The following is a 6,154-nucleotide window of genomic DNA, read 5'->3' as shown; positions in this document are numbered from 1 at the left end:
CGCGGTCGAGGTTTTGGTAGAATTATGCGGTTTGTGGTTACTATTCCCTACCTAGTGAACTTTCTAACGATACCAAGTATGACCAGCCGGAATAACTTTGAAGACTTCGGAATCTCAAGCGTATATGCGCAAGAAGTGTTACGTAGCGGTAGCCTAAGGTGAACCTATGATCGAGAGTATCTCGGCAACTATGCACAATAGAATTATGCGGTTTGTGGTTTACTATTCCCTACCTAGGGACCTTTCTAACGATACCAAGTTTGACCCGCCGGAATAACTTTGAAGCCTTCGGAATCTCAAGCGTATATACGCCCGTAAGTGTTACGTAGCGGTAGGCTAAGGTGAACCTATGATCGAGAATATCTCGGCAACAATGCACAATAGAATTATGCGGTTTGTGCATTATTATTCCCTACCTAAGGACCTTTCTAACGATATCAAGTTTGACCCGCCGGAATAACTTTGAAGACTTTGAAATCGAAAGCGTATATACGCCCGTAAGTGTTACGAAGCGGTAGGCTAAGGTGAACCTATGATCGAGAATATCTCGGCAACTATGCACAATAGAATTATGCGGTTTGTGGTTTACTATTCCCTACCTAGGGAACTTTCTAACGATACCAAGTTTGACTCGCCGGAATAACTTTGAAGACTTTGAAATCGAAAGCGTATATACGCCCGTAAGTGTTATGTAGCGGTAGGCTAAGGTGAACCTATGATCGAGAATATCTCGGCAACTAAGCACAATAGAATTATGCGGTTTGTGCATCACTTTTCCCTACCTAGGGACCTTTCTAACGATACCAAGTTTGACCCGCCGGAATAACTTTGAAGTCTTCGGAATCTCAAGCGTATATACGCCCGTAAGTGTTACGTAGCGGTAGGCTAAGGTGAACCTATGATCGAGAATATCTCGGCAACTATGCACAATCGAATTATGCGGTTTGTGGTTTACTATTCCCTACCTAGGGACCTTTCTAACGATACCAAGTTTGACCCGCCGGAATAACTATGAAGACTTCGGAATCTCAAGCACATATACGCCGTACGTGTTACGTAGCGGTAGGCTAAGGTGAACCTATAATCGAGAATATCTCGGCAACTATGCACAATAGAATTATGCGGTTTGTGGTTTACTATTCCCTACCTAGGGACCTTTCTAACGATACCAAGTTTGACCTGCCGGGATAACTTTGAAGACTTCGAAATCGAAAGCGTATATACGCCCGTACGTGTTACGTAGCGATAGGCTAAGGTGAACCTATGATCGAGAATATCTCGGCAACAATGCACAATAGAATTATGCGGTTTGTGGCTTACTATTTCCTACCTAGGGACCTTTCTAACGATACCAAGTTTGCAGCACAAATCTACGTGAAGTTGAGACCTGCTGACAACAATTCTCCACTACCGGCCCTCCCCAGCCTACAACAATGGCTTCCAGCGGCAGACCCCTGCTTGTGTACTCGATGGACTTCATGAGAAGACTCAAGTCCAGCCGTTCTCCGCCCATTCCGAAACTGAGGCAACTACTGTATAGTCATGGCTTACTCAGGGGACATTATAGAGGTAGGAAAGCAGGAAGAAATAATGTACGAAAGATTGAGACTGTCATTGGTAATACGGATAACTCGATTCGATTTCCCGCCAAAATTGAGTTGTCTGACCGACTCTTCCGCGCAAATCTAGTGAATGTGAGGAATGTAAACACCGCTGCTGGCCAGGACAACAACAACATTCCTATGCGTCCTCAACACTGTGTTCCTCGGTTTTTCTTGTGTAATCCACGATCATTGATCAACAAACTCGACGAATTCCAGGCCACTCTCTCCTACAATCAAGTGGACATTGCCGTCGTGTCGGAGACGTGGCAGACGAGCACCCATCCCGAGTCTGCAGTAACAGTAGGTGGCTACAACCTTTTCTCCAAACACAGAGTAGACAGGAGAGGTGGAGGAGTTGCTGTCTACGTTAACCAGCAGATACCGTCACGTCAACTCAGTGAGTTTCCTGTACCAGACGATGTGGAATGTGTGTGGGTTTGGACTAGACCGCGCCGACTTCCAAGACCTTTGTCTTCTATAATCATTTGTGGAGTCTACCTTCCCCCAAACTCACCTCATCGTACTGCCTTTGTTGACCATGTCTTCGCTGTTTCTGATATTATGCGCACCAGATACCCTGATTGTGGTCTAGCCTTGCTCGGCGACTTTAACAGGGCAGACGTTTCCTACCTCTGCAGAGCAGGCCTCCTGTGCCAAGTTGTGAAAAACAACACCAGAGGGAACGCTGTACTCGACCTGATCTTGACCAACATGAAATACTTGTATCAGCCACCCTCGATTCTGCCACCTGTCGGCCTCAGTGACCATTCGTCTGTTCTCTGGGTCCCGAAATCAAGAACAAGGAACAACAAACCAATCGAGAAGCATATTCGACAACTTACCGAGTCCAGAATGTTCGAGTTCGGCAAATGGATTACGACGCACAAGTGGATTGAAGTGTACGACGCACAGGGCGCCGCTGAGAAAGCAAGTGCATTTCATGATACACTTGAGAACGCCGTCGACGCATTCTTCCCGACCAAGGTCGTCAAAGCCCATAACTCGGACAAACCTTGGGTGACACCACAGATCAAACGCTTGATAAACTTTAGACAAAAGGCTTTTCACAAACAGTCGAGTTACGTCTGGAGATTCTACAGAAACCTGATACAGAGAACTCTCGCCAGGGCAAAGCAGACGTACTACACAGATCGAGTCTCCTCTCTCAAAACAGCCAATCCTAAACGTTGGCATCAAGAAATCATGCAGATGGCTAACGTCCGCAGAGCCAACAGTGAGATCACATTCCCAGGACTTGACTCTGAGGGCAACTTCACAATTGCAAACACTATAAACGCCAAGTTTGCAGAAGTATCCAAAGCCCTCCCAGCTCTGGACCGCGCCCAGCTACCTGCATTTCTACCTGCGACCCAACAACTACCTACGTTGCAAGTCTGGGACGTCTACAAACGACTTCTCGCTGTCAAGGCAAGTAAGGCACCGGGCCCAGATAACATACCACCCAGACTGCTGAAGGAATTTGCCTGTGAAATTAGTTCTCCATTTTGCCACGTCCTCAATTCATCTCTTGCGAGCGGAATCGTTCCTGAACAGTGGAAGCAAGCGGTTGTGGTCCCCGTACCCAAAACCCAACCCGCCAAGATTGACCAGCTAAGGCCAATCTCACTGACGTCTCATTTCTCAAAGATCGCGGAACACTTTGCGCTTTCCTGGATACTTAAGGACGTCAAATTTGATGACAGACAATTTGGCAGCCTAAAAGGACGGTCCACAGTGCACGCACTTGTCAGTTTGGTAGACAGTCTTTCCAAGGGAACGGACAAGCCATCGACAATATGCACCCTCGTCGCTACAGACTTTTCTAAAGCGTTTGACAGAGTCCACCACCATACTGTAATCGTCAAACTGCTTAAGATGGGACTCCGACCAGAACTAGTACTGTGGGTAGCCAACTTTATCTCCGACAGGAAACAATGCGTGCGTTATCGTGGATCCCTCTCTGAGTGGGAACGTCTGACATGTGGAGTGGCGCAGGGAACACTGCTCGGCCCGATCCTTTTTCTAGCACTTATCGACGACACTGCGTCTGAAACAACCAGCCCAGTGTGGAAATACGTAGACGACATGAACATGCTACAGACGAGACGGCTCCAGCAACCTTCTACCCTGCAGTCTGACTTGGATCAACTATGCCAATGGTCAAATAGTAACCACATGCTCCTGAACGGCGCTAAATGTCTTGCTATGCACCTTACCTTCGTTCGGAACCCACCCCCGCTGCCGCCACTACACATCGACAACACACCGCTTGCCGTCGCTACCTGCCTCAAGGTCCTCGGCCTGCACATCCAGAACAACCTACATTGGGACGTTCAAGTTCAGCAGATGGTAGGAAAGGCCTCGAAGAAACTCTACCTCCTCAAAAGACTCAGACGTTTTAATTTACCATGCAATGACCTGATAACAATCTACACCGGGTACATCAGGCCAATCTTAGAATATGCAGCACCAGCCTGGACCCCCGGCCTTACCAAGGAGCAAGTACAGAAACTCGAACATGTCCAAAAGCGTGCATGCCGTATCATCCTTGGTAACGCCTACACTGGATACTCACACGCCCTTCAAAACCTCGGTCTAACATCGCTGGCAGACAGGAGAGAACAATTGTGCCTGAACTTTGCAAAGTCGCTGTTGACATCATCCTTCAGGGACTGGCTCCCGTTGTCAAGGGGCGAAATATCCGGCCGGGACACTCGAAACAAACAGAAACTGAATGCTCCACTATGCCGTACCAATCGACACAAGAACTCCCCGATCCCTTACCTTGTAATGCTGTTAAACACGTAACTAAACTAGACATTTGAACCCATGTAACCCCGCACTGAATTTCTCATGTTCTTCACGCTGTATCTCAAACGTCTAATGTTTTAAGTGTTCGAGATTATCATTATGTATATGTATGTATATAGTTGCAATGAATATAATTTAACTCAACTGTTTTAATGGTTTTAACCGATTTTGAGTTGAAGTGTAATGTACCACACAATTCAGCCCTCGAGGCTGCGAAGTGTGCAAATAAACCATTCTGATTCTGATTCTGATTCTGACCCGCCGGAAAACTTTGAAGACTTCGGAATCTCAAGCGTATATACACCCGTAAGTGTTACGTAGCGGTAGGCTAAGGTGAACCTATGATCGAGAATATCTCGGCAACTATGCACAATCGAATTATGGGGTTTGTGGCTTACTATTCCCTACCTAGGGACCTTTCTAACGATACCAAGTTTGACCCGCCGGAATAACTTTGAAGACTTTGGAATCTCAAGCGTATATACGCTCGTAAGTGTTTCGTAGCTGTAGGCTAAGGTGAAGCTATGGTCTGGAATATCTCGGCAATAATGCACAATTGAATTATGCGGTTTGTGGTTTACTATTCCCTACCTAGGGACCTTTCTAACGATACCAAGTATGACCCGACGGAATAACTTTGAAGACTTCGAAATCGAAAGCGTATATACGCCCGTAAGTGTTACGAAGCGGTAGGCTAAGGTGAAGCTATGATCGAGAATATCTCGGCAACAATGCACAATAGAATTATGCGGTTTGTGCATTACTTTTCCCTACCTAGGGACCTTTCTAACGATACCAAGTTTGACCCGCCGGAATAACTTTGAAGACTTTGAAATCGAAAGCGTATATACGCCCGTAAGTGTTACGAAGCGGTAGGCTAAGGTGAACCTATGATCGAGAATATCTCGGCAACTATGCACAATAGAATTATGCTGTTTGTGGTTTACTATTCCCTACCTAGGGAACTTTCTAACGATACAAAGTTTGACCAGCCGGAATAACTTTTAAGACTTCGGAATCTCAAGCGTATATACGCCCGTAAGTGTTACGTAGCGGTAAGCTAAGGTGATCCTATGATCGAGAATATCTCGGCAACTATGCACAATAGAATTATGCGGTTTGTGGTTTACTATTCCCTACCTAGTGAACTTTCTAACGATACCAAGTATGACCAGCCGGAATAACTTTGAAGACTTCGGAATCTCAAGCGTATATGCGCAAGAAGTGTTACGTAGCGGTAGGCTAAGGTGAACCTATGATCGAGAATATCTCGGCAACTATGCACAATGGAATTATGCGGTTTGTGGTTTACTATTCCCTACCTAGGGACCTTTCTAACGATATCAAATTTGACCCGCCGGAATAACTTTGAAGACTTTGAAATCGAAAGCGTATATACGCCCGTAAGTGTTACGAAGCGGTAGGCTAAGGTGAACCTATGATCGAGAATATCTCGGCAACTATGCACAATAGAATTATGCGGTTTGTGGTTTACTATTCCCTACCTAGGGAACTTTCTAACGATACCAAGTTTGACTCGCCGGAATAACTTTGAAGACTTTGAAATCGAAAGCGTATATACGCCCGTAAGTGTTACGTAGCGGTAGGCTAAGGTGAACCTATGATCGAGAATATCTCGGCAACTAAGCACAATAGAATTATGCGGTTTGTGCATCACTTTTCCCTACCTAGGGACCTTTCTAACGATACCAAGTTGACCCGCCGGAATAACTTGAAGT

This window comes from Branchiostoma floridae, chromosome 6 (assembly GCF_000003815.2).
Source record: "Branchiostoma floridae strain S238N-H82 chromosome 6, Bfl_VNyyK, whole genome shotgun sequence".
Taxonomy (NCBI): domain Eukaryota; kingdom Metazoa; phylum Chordata; class Leptocardii; order Amphioxiformes; family Branchiostomatidae; genus Branchiostoma; species Branchiostoma floridae.
Note: the sequence above shows the minus strand (reverse complement) of the source record.